The following is a 15,023-nucleotide window of genomic DNA, read 5'->3' as shown; positions in this document are numbered from 1 at the left end:
ACATTTATCATGATATAACTAAATATAAATAACAACTTTATTATTGCCTCTAGGGCATATTTCCTTCACCAACATGTGTCTACAAGAATTAAGTTGCGTAGTAGACATCAAGCTATTTTCTGGAGCCGTTGTCGGGGAGGTGAGTGTATGAAGGTGTATCTTTAGATCTTGCAATTGAATCTTTTAGTTTCTTGTTTTATCACTAGTTTGGTTTATAAAAAGTAAACTACAAAAAAATACGGAATTGAGGTTGCATCAAATTATTGTTCATTTTTACAATATCTTTCTTGAAAATGATGGTTTGGAAAATTGTGCTCAGTTGTTAGAAGAAGAAGTCAATAAAATGTTTGGCACAAAATATTTGAATGATGAGCATGATTGCAATATTGCTAGTATGAATTCTTTGAATATCCATGATGCTAATGATATGCAAAGCTATAAGCTTGGGGATGCTATGTTTGATGAATATGATATTTTTAGTCCCCTAAGTTTTGATAAGAACATTTATTATGATGAAAGCATGCCTCCTATTTATGATTATTATAATGATTAAAATGGATTTGGAGAGGTCATGACTTTATTTAATGATGAATCCACCATTTTGGATGAGGCTTCAGTTGACTATGATAACAAAATTGCTATCTATGAAGATTATGGTGATTACATGTATGCTATAAAGAATAATGATAACCATGAAACTTGTCGTCATGATTTTAATTTTCACTCTCATGATAGTTATTTTGTTGAGTTTGCTCCCACTACTATTGATGAGAATAAATTTGCTTATGTGGAGAGTAACAAAATTTATATGCTTATGTATCATGAAAAGAATGATTTATGTGATGGTTATATTGTTGTATTCATTCATGATGCAACTGAATATTATTATGAGGGAGGAACATATGCTTGTAGGAATTACAATAATATCAAGTTTCCTCTCTTTATGTTGAAAGTTTTGAAGTTATGCTTTTTTGCCTTCCTATGCTAGTTGATTCTCATTCCCATAAGTTGTTTGCTCACAAAATCCCTATGCATAGGAAGTGGGTTAGAGTTAAATGTGATAGTCATATGCTTCATGATGCTCTCTTTATGTTTCAATTCTTATCTTTCATGTGAGCATTATTGAAATCATCATGCCTAGCTAAAAAGGCATTAAAGAAAAGCGCTTGTTGGGAGACAACCAAACACTTTTACCTAATGTTTTTGTGTGTTCACATTATTAGGCTACTTTAGTAATCATTTTTATTGCTTCGTTTCAATAAAGTGCCAAGTAAGACCTTTGGGATGGCTTACGGTGATGGTTGATTTGATCTTGCTGAAAACAGAAACTTTTGCGCTCAGGAAAACAATTATCATTTTTAACATAAGCATGATAAAATACTGATTATTTTTTAAGAATATTAATAGACAAATTACACATTTTTTCCTGTTTTTTTAGAATTTTTGGAGTAGCATAAGTATGGTCGGAGTACAAATTACTACATACTGTTCTGTTTTTGACAGATTCTGTTTTGAATGCATAGTTTGCTTATTTTCTAGTTCCTATGGCTTATATTGCTCAATATAAATTGTGGAAATTATATGCTACATTAGGAATTGTGTGGAAAAAAATTATGAATCTTGTCTTTGACAGTACTAAAGTGAAATGTTTTGCTCTTTATCATACTGACCTATCTCACGAAGTTCCGTTAAGTTTTGTGTGATTGATGTTTTCAAGTTTTGGGTGAGATGTCGATATGAGGATAATAAAGAGTGACAAGACCCTAAGCTTGGGGATTCCCAAGTCACCCCAAGGTAATATTCAAGGAAGATCCAAGCAACTAAGCTTGGAGATGCCCCGGAAGGCATCCCCTCTTTCGTCTCCAACATTATCGGTAACCTCACTTGGAGCTATGTTTTGATTTGTCACATGATATGAGCTTTACTTGGAGAGTCATTTTATTTTGTTAGGATTTGCTTTTTGTTATTTAGGATAATTTTTTGCATCTTTTATTTCAAAAAAAGTGGCAATGATAGCCTTTGCCATGCTTATTTTGCAAGTATACATGTTGCTGTTTGAAAACACAAAATTTACCGTTGTTGCAAAAATTCCCTAGAAAAGTCAGAATGTGATAAAATGTTGAAACTTTCTGCAAAATGAGCTCTGATAAATTTTCTACAGTGTGGAAAATTATCATAACTTTTGGATTTAGGTAAGTATTGATGCTCTTGCATTCTTTACAGGCTGTACTATTTTGGCAGATTGCTGTTATGTTTGCATTGTTTGCATATGTTTGCTTGTTTAATGATTCTATTTGAGGATAGGAGTATTAAATATGCAGAGGCATTTAGTATCTAATGTTGAATAATAATTTTAGTGATTTTCTATAGAAGAGAATGATAAGGTTTTTGCATTGGTTTATACTAACTTATCTCACGAGTCCATGCTAAGTTTTGTGTGGATGAAGCTTTCGAGATTTAGGAAAACCGTGATATGAGAAGAATTAAGGAGACACAAAAGCACACCATCTCTTCACCGAACTAGTGCACCTATACAATTTGCCATTGTATTGGGTGTGTGGGGGACACAACCGATTTCTTGTATTTGATTGCAGGGTTGTTTGAGAGAGACCATCTTCATCCTATGCCTCCCACGGATTGATAAACCTTAGGCCATCCACTTGAGGTAATTTTATATGCAAGGAAGCAGAAAGAAACAATAGCAATCTCAACATAACGAGAGGTTATTTAGTAACATGAAAATTTCTACAATCATATTTTCCTCTCCCATAATAATTACATGTGGGATTATAAGAAAATTCAACAAAATAGCTATCACATAAAATATTTTCAACACTATCCACATGCATGGAAAGTTGACACTTTTCCAAAATAGTGGGATTAACATTAACTACAGTCATGACCTCTTCAAACCCACTTTCAGTATTATTGCAAACACTATTATCAATCTCATAATCATCATGGGGAGTAAAAAACATTTCAAGATCAAAAGAAGAATCACCCCAATCATGATCATTGCAACAAGTAGTGGACATAGCAAAACTAGCATACCCAAGCTTAGAGTTTTGCATATTATTATCACAATTGACATTCATAGAATTTATACTATCATCATTGCAATCATGCTTTCTATTCAAAGATCCATCGTGAATCACTCCATAAAGTACTTCATCACACTTTTCAGATTCACGAATTTCAAGCAAAACCTCATAAAGATAATCTAGTGCAGAAAACTCACTAGCAATTGGTTCATCATAATTTTATCTCTTAAAAAGATTAGCAAGTGGATGAGGATCCATAGATCCTAGGCTCTCTTTTTAGTAATAAATAAACAACTATTCCAACCAAACGAGCAAACGAGCCAAGTAAGACATAAAAGCAAACAAAAAGACGAACAGAAGAAGGGCGAATAAAACGGCAAGGGTGAAGTGGGGGAGAGGAAAACGAGAGGCAAATGGAAACTAATATAATGCGGGAGATAAGGGTTTGTGGTGGGTATTTGGTATGTTGACTTTTGCGTAGACTCCCCGGCAACGGCGCTAGAAATCCTTCTTGCTACCTCTTGAGCACTGCGTTGGTTTTCCCTTGAAGAGGAAAGGGTGATGCAGCAGAGCAGCATAAGTATTTCCCTCAATTTTTGAGAACCAAGGTATCAATCCAGTAGGAGGCCACTCACGAGTCCCTTGCACCTATACAAACAAATAAACTCCTCACAACCAACGCGATAAAGGGGTTTTCAATCACTTCACGGTCACCTACGAGAGTGAGATCTGATTGATATGATAAGATAATATTTTTTGGTATTTTTATGATAAAGAGAAATAAAGATGCAAGTAAAATAAATGGCAAAGGAAATAACTAAGTATTGGAAGATTAATATGACGGAAAATAGACCCGGGGGCCATAGGTTTCACTAGTGGCTTCTCTCGAGAGCATAAGTATTACGGTAGGTCAACAAATTACTGTTGAGCAATTGACGGAATTGAGCATAGTTATGAGAATATCTAGGTATGATCATGTATATAGGCATCACGTCCGAGACAAGTAGACCGACTCTTGCCTGCATCTACTACTATTACTCCACACATCAACCGCTATCCAGCATGCATCTAGAGTATTAAGTTCAAGAGAACAGAGTAACGCTTTAAGCAAGATGACATGATGTAGAGGGATAAACTCATGCAATATGATATAAACCCCATCTTGTTATCCTCGGTGGCAACAATACAATATGTACCTTGCTGCCCTTACTGTCACTGGGAAAGGACACCGCAAGATTGAACCCAAAGCTAAGCACTTCTCCCATTGCAAGAAAGATCAATCTAGTAGGCCAAACCAAACTGATAATTCGAAGAGACTTGCAAAGATAACCAATCATACATAAAAGAATTCAAAGAAGATTCAAATATTTTTCATAGATAAACTTGATCATAAACCCACAATTCATCAGTCTCAATAGACACACCGCAAAAGAAGATTACATCAAATAGATCTCCACGAGAGAGGGGGAGAACTTTGTATTGAGATCCAAAAAGAGAGAAGCAGCCATCTAGCTAATAACTATGGACCCGGAGGTCTGAAGTATAACTACTCACACTTCATCGGAGAGGCTATGGTGTTGATGTAGAAGCCCTCCGTGATCGATACCCCCTCCGGCGGAGCTCCGGAAAAGGCCCCAAGATGGGATCTCGTGGATAGAGAAAGTTACGGCGGTGGAATTAGGGTTTTGGCTCCGTATCTGGTAGTTTGGGGTACGTAGGTATATATAGGAGGAAGGACTACGTCGGTGGAGCAACGTGGGCCCCACGAGGGTGGAGGGCGCCCCCTACCTCGTGCCTTCCTGGTTGATGTCTTGACGTAGGGTCCAAGTCCTCTTAATCACGTTCGTTCCGGAAATCACGTTCCCGAAGGTTTCATTCCGTTTGGAGTCCGTTTGACATTCTTTTTCTGCGAAACTCTAAAATAGGCAAAAAACAGCAATTCTGGGCTGGGCCTCCAGTCAATAGGTTAGTCCCAAAAATAATATAAAAGTGTATAATAAAGCCCAATAATGTCCAAAATAGGATATAATATAGCATGGAACAATCAAAAATTATAGATATGTTGGAGACGTATCAAGCATCCCCAAGCTTAATTCTTGTTCGTCCTCGAGTAGCTAAATGATAAAAACAGAATTTTTGATGTGGAATGCTACTTGGCATAATTTCAATGTAATTCTCTTAATTGTGGTATGAATATTCAGATCCGAAAGATTCAAGACAAAAGTTCAATATTGACATAGAAATAATAATACTTCGATCATACTAACTAAGCAATTATGTCTCTTCAAAATAACATGACGAAAGAAAGTTATCCCTACAAAATCATATAGTTTGGCTATGCTCCATCTTCACCACACAAAGTATTTAAATCATGCACAACCCCGATGACAAGCCAAGCAATTGTTTCATACTTTTGGTGTTCTCAAACTTTTTCAATCTTCACGCAATACATGAGCGTGAGCCATGGACATAGCACTATATGTGGAATAGAATGGTGGTTCTAGAGAAGACAAAAAGGGATAATATAGTCTCACATCAACTAGGCATATAAACGGGCTATGGAGATGCCCATTAATAGATATCAATGTGAGTGAATAGGGATTGCCATGCAACGGATGCACTAGAGCTATAAGTATATGAAAGCTCAACATAAAGAACTAAGTGGGTGTGCATCCAACTTGCTTGTTCAAGAAGACCTAGGGCATTTTGAGGAAGCCCATCGTTGGAATATACAAGCCAAGTTCTATAATGAAAAATTCCCACTAGTATATGAAAGTGATAGCATAGGAGACTCTCTATCATGAAGATCATGGTGCTACTTTGAAACACAAGTGTGGAAAAAATGATAGAAGTATTGCCCCTTTTTATTTATTTATTTATTCTTTTTTTGGGCCTTCTTCTTTTTTTATTTGGCCTTTCTCCCCTTTTTTTATTGGGACAATACTCTACGAATGATGATCATCACAATTCTATTTATTTACAACTCGATACTAGAACAAAGTATGACTCTATATGAATGCCTCCGGTGGTATATCGGGATAGTAATGATGCATGAGTGACTTATATGAAAGAATTATGAACGGTGGCTTTGCCACAACTAAAATGTCAACTACATGATCATGCGAAGCAATATGACAATGATGGAGCATGTCATAGTAAACGGAACGGTGGAAAGTTGCATGGCAATATATCTCGGAATGGCTATGGAAATGCCATGATAGGTAGGTATGGTGGCTGTTTTGAGGAAGGTATATGGTGGGTGTATGATACCGGCGAAAAGTGTGCGGTATTAGTGAGGCTAGCAATGGTGGAAGGGTGAGAGTGCATATAATCCATGGACTCAACATTAGTCATAAAGAACTCACATACTTATTGCAAAAATCTATTAGTTATCGAAGCAAAGTACTACACACATGCTCCTAGGGGATAGATTGGTAGGAAAAGACCATCGCTCGTCCCCGACCGCCACTCATAAGGAGGACAATCAATAAATACATCATGCTCCGACTTCTTAACATAACGGTTCACCATAAGTGCATGCTACGGGAATCACAAACTTCAACACAAGCATTTCTCAAATTCACAACTACTCAACTAGCACGACTCTAATATCACCATCTCCATATCTCAAAACAATTATCAAGTTTCAAACTTCTCATAGTATTCAACACACTCATAAGATTTTTTTTATTAATCTTGAATGCCTAAAATAATTAAAGCAAATTACCATGCTGTTTTGTAGGACTCTCAAAATAATCTAAGTGAATCATGGGAGAACAAAAGTTTCTATAAAACAAATCCACCATCGTGCTCTAAAAGATATAAGTGAAGCACTAGAGCAAAAACTATATAACTCAAAAGATATAAGTGAAGCACATAGAGTATTCAAACAATTTCTGAATCATGTGTGCCTCTCTCAAAAAGGTGTGTGCAGCAGTGGAAAACTAACAAATAAAGACTCAAATAATACAAGACGCTCCAAGCAGAACACATATCATGTGGTAAATAAAAATATAGCTCCAAGTAAAGTTACCGATAGAAGTAGACGAAAGAGGGGATGCCTTCCGGGGCATCCCCAAGCTTTGGCTTTTAGGTGTCCTTAGATTATCTTGGGTGTGCCATGGGCATCCCAAGCTTGGGATCTTGCCACTCCTTGTTCCATAATCCATCAAATCTTTTACCCAAAACTTGAAAACTTAACAACACAAAACTTAAAGTAGAAAATCTCGTGAGCTCCGTTAGCGAAAGAAAACAAAACACCACTTCAAGGTACTGTAATGAACTCATTCTTTATTTATATTGGTGTTAAACCTACTTTATTCCAACTTCTCTATGGTTTCTAAACTATTTTACTAGCCATAGATTCATCAAAATAAGCAAACAACACACAGAAAACAGATTCTGTCAAAAACAGAACAGTCTGTAGTAATCTGCAGCTAACGCAAGTTCTGGAACCCCAAAAATTCTAAAATAAATTGATGGACGTGAGGAATTTATCTATTAATCATCTTCAAAAATAATTAACTAAATAGCACTTTCCAAATAAAATGGCAGCAGTTCTCGTGAGCGCTAAAGTTTCTGTTTTTTATAGCAAGATTAAAAAGACTTTCGCCAAGTCTTCCCAACGGTTCTACTTGGCACAAACACTAATTAAACAAAAAAAACAACCAAAACAGAGGCTATATAAATTATTTATTAAATAACAGCAAGGAAAAATATTGGGTTGTCTCCCAACAAGCGCTTTTCTTTAAAACCTTATAGCTAGGCATTGATAATTTTAATGATGCTCACATGAAAGACAAGAATTGAAGCACAAAGAGAGCATCATAAAACACGTGACAAACACATCTAAGTCTAACATACTTCCTATGCATAGGCATCTTAAAGGCAAACAAATTATCATAGCAAGCAAAAACTAGCATATGCAAGGAAGCGGAAAGAAACAATAGCAATCTCAACATAACGAGAGGTAATTTAGTAACATGAAAATTTCTACAATCATATTTTCCTCTCTCATAATAATTACATGTGGGATCATAAAAAAATTCAACAAAATAGCTATCACATAAAATATTTTCAACACGATCCACATGCATGCAAAGTTGACACTCTTCCAAAATAGTGGGATTAACATTAACTACAGTCATGACCTCTTCAAACCCACTTTCAGTATTATTGCAAACACTATTATCAATCTCATAATAATCATGGGGAGTAAATAAAATTTCAAGATCAAAAGAAGAATCACCCAATCATGATCATTGCAACAAGTAGTGGACATAGCAAAACTAGCATCCCCAAGCTTAGAGTTTTGCATATTGTTAGCACAATTGACATTCATAGAATTTATACTGTCATCATTGCAATCATGCTTTCTATTCAAATATCCATCGTGAATCACTCCATAAAGTACTTCATCACACTTTTCAGATTTCACGAATTTCAAGCAAAACCTCATAAAGATAATCTAGTGCAGAAAACTCACTAGCAATTGGTTCATCATAATTGGATCTCTTAAAAAGATTAGCAAGTGGATGAGGATCCATAGATCCTAGGCTCTCTGTTTAGTAATAAATAAACAACTATTCCAACCAAATGAGCAAACGAGCCAAGTAAGACATAAAAGCAAACAAAAAGACGAACAGAAGAAGGGAGAATAAAATGGCAAGGGTGAAGTGGGGGAGAGGAAAACGAGAGGCAAATGGAAACTAATATAATGCGGGAGATAAGGGTTTGTGATGGGTATTTGGTATGTTGACTTTTGCGTAGACTCCCTGGCAACGGCGCCAGAAATCCTTCTTTCTACCTCTTGAGCACTGCGTTGGTTTTCCCTTGAAGAGGAAAGGGTGATGCAGCAGAGCAGCGTAAGTAGTTCCCTCAGTTTTTGAGAACCAAGGTATCAATCCAGTAGGAGGCCACGCACGAGTCCCTTGCACCTACACAAACAGATAAACTCCTCGCAACCAACGCGATAAAGGGGTTGTCAATCCCTTCATGGACACCTATGAGAGTGAGATCTGATAGATATGATAAGATAATATTTTTGGTATTTTATGATAAAGAGAAATAAACATGCAAGTAAAATAAATGACAAAGGAAATAACTAAGTATTGGAAGATTAATATGATGGAAAATAGACCCGGGGGCCATAGGTTTCACTAGTGGCTTCTCTCGAGAGCATAAGTATTATGGTGGGTCAACAAATTACTGTTGAGCAATTGATAGAATTGAGCATAGTTATGAGAATATCTAGGTACGATCATGTATATAGGCATCACGTCCGAGACAAGTAGACCAACTCTTGTCTGCATCTACTACTATTACTCCACACATCGACCGCTATCCAGCATGCATCTAGAGTATTAAGTTCAAGAGAACAGAGTAACGCTTTAAGAAAGATGACATGATGTAGAGGGATAAACTCATGCAATATGATATAAACCCCATCTTGTTATCCTCGATGGCAACAATACAATACGTGCGTTGCTGCCCTTACTGTCACTGGGAAAGGACACCGCAAGATTGAACCCAAAGCTAAGAACTTCTCCCATTGCAAGAAAGATCAATCTAGTAGGTCAAACCAAACTGATAATTCGAAGAGACTTGCAAAGATAACCAATCATACATAAAAGAATTCAGAGAAGATTCAAATATTGTTCATTGATAAACTTGATCATAAACCCACAATTCATCGGTCTCAACAAACACACCGCAAAACAAGATTACATCGAATAGATCTCCACACAAGAGAGGGGGAGAACTTTGTATTGAGATCCAAAAAGAGAGAAGAAGTCATCTAGCTAATAACTATGGACCCGAAGGTCTGAAGTAAACTACTCACAGTTCATCGGAGAGGCTATGGTGTTGATGTAGAAGCCCTCCGTGATCGATACCCCCTCCGGTGGAGCTCCGGAAAAGGCCACAAGATGGGATCTCGTGGATACAGAAAGTTACGGCGGTGGAATTAGGGTTTTGGCTCCGTATCTGGTAGTTTGGGGGTACGTAGGTATATATAGGAGGAAGGAGTACGTCGGTGGAGCAACGTGGGCCCCATGAGGGTGGAGGGCGCACTTGGGGGGTAGGCGCACCCCCTACCTTGTGCCTTCCTGGTTGATGTCTTGACGTAGGGTCCAAGTCCTCTGGATCACGTTCGTTCCGTAAATCACGTTCCCGAAGGTTTCATTCCGTTTGGAGTCCGTTTGATATTCTTTTTCTGCGAAACTCTGAAATAGGCAAAAAACAACAATTCTGGGTTGGGCCTCCGGTTAATAGGTTAGTCCCAAAAATAATATAAAAGTGTATAGTAAAGCCCAATAATGTCCAAAACAGGATATAATATAGCATGGAACAATCAAAAATTATAGATACGTTGGAGACATATCACCGAGGCGCCTGCACTATGCGCGTTCATTCTCCTTCTTCTTCCTCTTGCTCCACCGCCGCATCTGGCTTCTCCACTCTCGACCCCGCCGCTCCGCCGCCATGGGAAAGGAAAATACAGCGGCGCTGGAACGCACGAAGAAGGCGACGGGGGCGGCGAAGTGCAAGAAGACGAATCGGGGATCTTCATCGCGCTCGGGGCTGCCGCCAGGTTGGATCCAGGATGATTGGATCCGATCTTCAATGCAGCAAGAGGATTTGGATGAGCTAGCTGAGTCAGGGCTGATCGTCCACAAGGCTGCCCGTTTGCCAGAGGGGGAGACGGAGCCGCATCCGTGGCCAGGTGAGTGTGTTTTTCTTGCTACTCATGTCGACCGTGGTTTCTCGCTTCCTCCGCATCCCTTTTTCGGGGTTTCTTGAATTTATTTGGGGCCCAACTCCATCATTTCACTCCCAACACCATCATGTATCTTGCTGCGTTCGTGTCCATGTGCGAGAATTTCTTGGGGTGTTGACCGCACTGGGGTCTTTTCAAGCACATTTTCACCATTCGATCCCAGACAGTGAAGAAAGCAAACTCAAAGGACGAGAAAACCCACGTTATCCAGATGTGTGGGGGTTTGGGTATCCAGAAGAGGAAAAGGAGTTCCTTTCCTCCTATGACCCTTCCTGAGTCGGTTAGAGGCTGGCAGTCGACCCGGTTCTACTGCAAGGATATTACTGGACTTCCTCCTTTTTCTTTCGACCGTGTTCATACTCCTTCCTCGCTGAAAGTGACTGCTATGGAGAAGGCGGAGACAGGCATGCTGGTCGAGAGGGTGGTCCAGCTGATCAACCAAGGCGTCACTGGCATGCATTTTTTGGAGGTGTTCCTCGGTCGGCGCATCCAACCACTCCAGGCCCGTGACCATTCCATGTGGATGTACTCCGGCGCTGGCGACACCACTCAGGTTCATCCAGAGCAGGTGCCGGCCGAAACAGTGGCTCAATGGCTGACGAGCATCACTGGGAACAAGGACAACCCCAGGGGCGCCAGGAGAGTCGACCCTTTCAGCAACAGCAACCAGCCAGACAAGGTTTGGCCAATATGACCGATTGCATTTGAATGCATTTTCTGACTATTTATTAATCCGACTGATTTCCACTCGACTTCTTGTCTTGTAGATTTACACATAGATGTACTCAATGCCCAATGGTGAACAAGCTCTGGAGCAGGACCATGAGGGCGGGGACAACGCGGAGGAGAGCGGTGAATGGGAGTCACCAGACGATGATGATGAAGATGAGAGCGACGAGTCAGACGACGAGGAAGTAGTCGACTCACCGCCTCGTTTGGAACGTCGATCCAAGCAACGCCACGATCCCATGGCCAGGCGCGGTAAGTCTGTGGCCTCGAGCGTTCCATCTCAAAAGCGCGCCCGGTCTCCGACTCCAGAGCTGGCTGAGAAAGTCATCAAGCAGCCCAAGATCAATCCCTCGAAGGCCCGGAAGACCTTGCCTAAGATCAAGATGGATGTTCCTGTTGCTTCTGGGTAAACGTTCTTCCCGTGTTTCTTTGCTTCGATTGATTCTCCTGTCCTGACCGAGTAGATGATGAACTTTTCCAGCCCGGCCTCCGCCACGACTGATATGGATATGGACAAGGTCCTAGATGACGAGGAAACCAACGACGTAGCTACCTCCAAAGCCAGTAAGTTTGTCCGACTCGAATTTAATCGGTCGACTGGACTGTTCGTCAGTCGTCTCTCTGATTTTTCTTCTTTGCTGTGGCTCCACGAGATGTTGTTGTGCTTCTGGATGATGATGAATAAGAAGTGCCTCTGAGGGAAAGGAGGAGGAGGGACCATAGACTGAGTAGGAAAGCGCCTGAGGTTCAGGTTCCTCAGTCGACACTGATGCCTGGGACGGCGGTGGAGCAATCCGTAGATCTAGCTTGCACCAACGTCACTTTCGCTATCCCGCTGTCGACTGACTATCCATCAGGGTCAGTTGCTCAGACCCCTGCTGCTCCAGTACAACTCCACGCATCAGACCCAGCGGGTGCTTTGACTGTTCTGCCATCATCTCTTTTCACTGCGTACCAAACTCCAGACGACCCACCGAGTGCCGCCAAGGAAGCTCTTCTTCAGTTGAATCTTGTGATGGGACAGATGAAAGTGGTGCACGAGGCCAGTCAGGTGGCCTTCAACGCCAGCGCTGCTCTACAGACCAATGTCCAGGTTAGTTGGTTTTCCGACTGATCTTACTTCTCATCCACCCACTGGGGTTTGTCTACTCTAAAGTCGTATAGGTCTTCCACTTCAGTCGACTTGGATTTTTGAACTAGTGGGGGCACGCTGAGTGCACCCACTGGGTGTAGTCCCTAAGACCATAGTTGACTGCGGGCAGTCGACTGTGGTCTGAAACTCTGAATTTTCTCACTCGATCTGGGCGGGTCATGTTGAGTGACAACCTGAACCAGTGGGGGCACGCTAAGTGCACCCACTGGGTGTAGTCCCCGAGACCGTGGTGGACTGCGGGCAATCGACTATGGTCTGAGAACAACTCTCTTTGCTTTTTTTACTCGAGCTGGGTAGACCATGCCGAGTGTTGAATCCAACCAGAGGGGGCACGCTAAGTGCACCCACTGGGTGTAGTCCCCGAGACTGCCGTTGAATGTTTGATTCGGTGGTAGTATTAGAGTAACTTTCATTGTGATGCTTTTTTGTTTTTGTTGACTGATATGTCTTATATATTGACTGTAGAAATCTTGTAATCTTGGGGATCAACTTTCTACACTGAAAAGGCAGCAAATCAGCCTCAACCTTGATCTGGAATTGGCCAATAAGAATGTCAAGACTGCTCGTGACGAAGTAGCTGCCATGGGAGTTAACCAATCGACAACTGTCCATCTTATGACTGGCACTTTTCCTTTCCATTTTTTTGAACCGAGTGATTTCACTCGAGCAAATGTACATTGTGAAAACCGTCAACTCCAAGCTCGTCTGAAGAATGTTATTTCTTTAGAGAAAATGAAGCAGGCTCTGGAGAAGAAGGATCTAGATCTTGCTGCCGCACAGAAGGAGGCGTGAGAGAAAACAACACTTGCTGACAAGAAGCTTGCTTCAGTCGGCAAGTTAGAAGAAGAGAACTCCAAACTGAAGACTGTTGTCTTTAACGCCAATCGGGAGGTCGAGCGACTAAAGAAGGACAAGGACAAGCTGTCTGACGAGATTGGGAGCCTCAAAGCCAAGAAGGGCGAGTTGGAGTCTTATCTGGGCCAGATTGCTGCTCAGCTGGTCTTAAAACTTGAAGGTACTGAAGTTCGACTGACTTGTTATGGTCGATTGACAGGTCTTATTATATTGTCGACTCACCATTCATCCGACTATGCAGAGCTTTGCCAAGACTTTGAAGCGGAAACTGGGCGGGTCAAGACGGGTCTCGACCCCATAAATTGCCCAATCAAAGATGACGTCGCAATGAATGTGCTACGGTTGGAATCTCGCATGGACAACGCAGTTGCTTATCTTGCCCACCTGGAGGCGGCGATGACTCGGGTTGATGCTGAACTCTGGCCTCAAGCAGAACTGTCTCAAGACCTCGAGTCTCTGATGGCCCAACTGAATCAAATACCTGAGCGAGTGCAAGAATGGAAGAAGTCATCTGCTTGCTGCAGCGCTGATGTCGCCCTGTCCCTGGTCCGAGTGCACTGCAAGGATGTCAAAGAGGACAAGCTGGCGGAGCTCAAGGTTGCTAACACAAAAAGGCACACTTTCCAGTCCTTTATGGACACTTTCCTTGATGCCGCCATTCGCATCGCAGACAACATAGACCTTGACAGTTTCTGCGATCCAGCCAGCCCTCCTCCTGACAAGTGACCAAAAATAGTATGCTTCACCTTTATTTGCCTCGGAATGCTGAGTGATTGTGTAATCGTTAAACTTCTTCGGGCTTGATGCTCGAGTATTTTGGATCCGTGGTTCGGAACTTTGGGATTTATCTAAACTTGGTTTATCTCCGAATATGCTTGCGTTTTCCTTCAAGTGGAACTTGTTCTTCACTCAGAATAATCTTTGTATCTGTGATGCAGCTCCGAAGAAAAGGTTGCAGTCGACCTGCGTCTTCCTTGCGGATAGGGAAGGAGCGCACGTTGTACTTGTGGCACAGCTTCGAGGAGAGGATTGCGGTCGACCTGCACCTCATCGTCCTTATGGATAGGGATGGAGTGCATGTTGTACTTGTGGCGTAGCTCCGAGGAGAGGATTACAGTCGACCTGCACCTTGTCGTCCTTACGGATAGGGATGGAGCGCACGGTGTACTTGTGGAGCAGCTCCGAGGAGAGGATTACAGTCGACCTGCACCTCGTCGTCCTTGCGGCTAGGGATGGAGCGCACGTTGTACTTGTGGCGCAGCTCCGAGGAGAGGATTGCAGTCGACCTGCACCTCGTAGTCCTTGCAGACAGGGATGGAGCGCATGTTGTACTTGTCGTGCAGCTCTGAGGAGAGGATTGCAGTCGACTTGCGGATAGGGGTGTTTTCCAAACTTAGGCGAGTACTCAACTGTAGCTAATCCCCAGAGTATGAGGTTTGCTCATCACTCGGTAGGATTTTTTAAACTT

This window comes from Triticum dicoccoides, chromosome 2A, assembly GCF_002162155.2.
Source record: "Triticum dicoccoides isolate Atlit2015 ecotype Zavitan chromosome 2A, WEW_v2.0, whole genome shotgun sequence".
NCBI lineage: Eukaryota > Viridiplantae > Streptophyta > Magnoliopsida > Poales > Poaceae > Triticum > Triticum dicoccoides.
Note: the sequence above shows the minus strand (reverse complement) of the source record.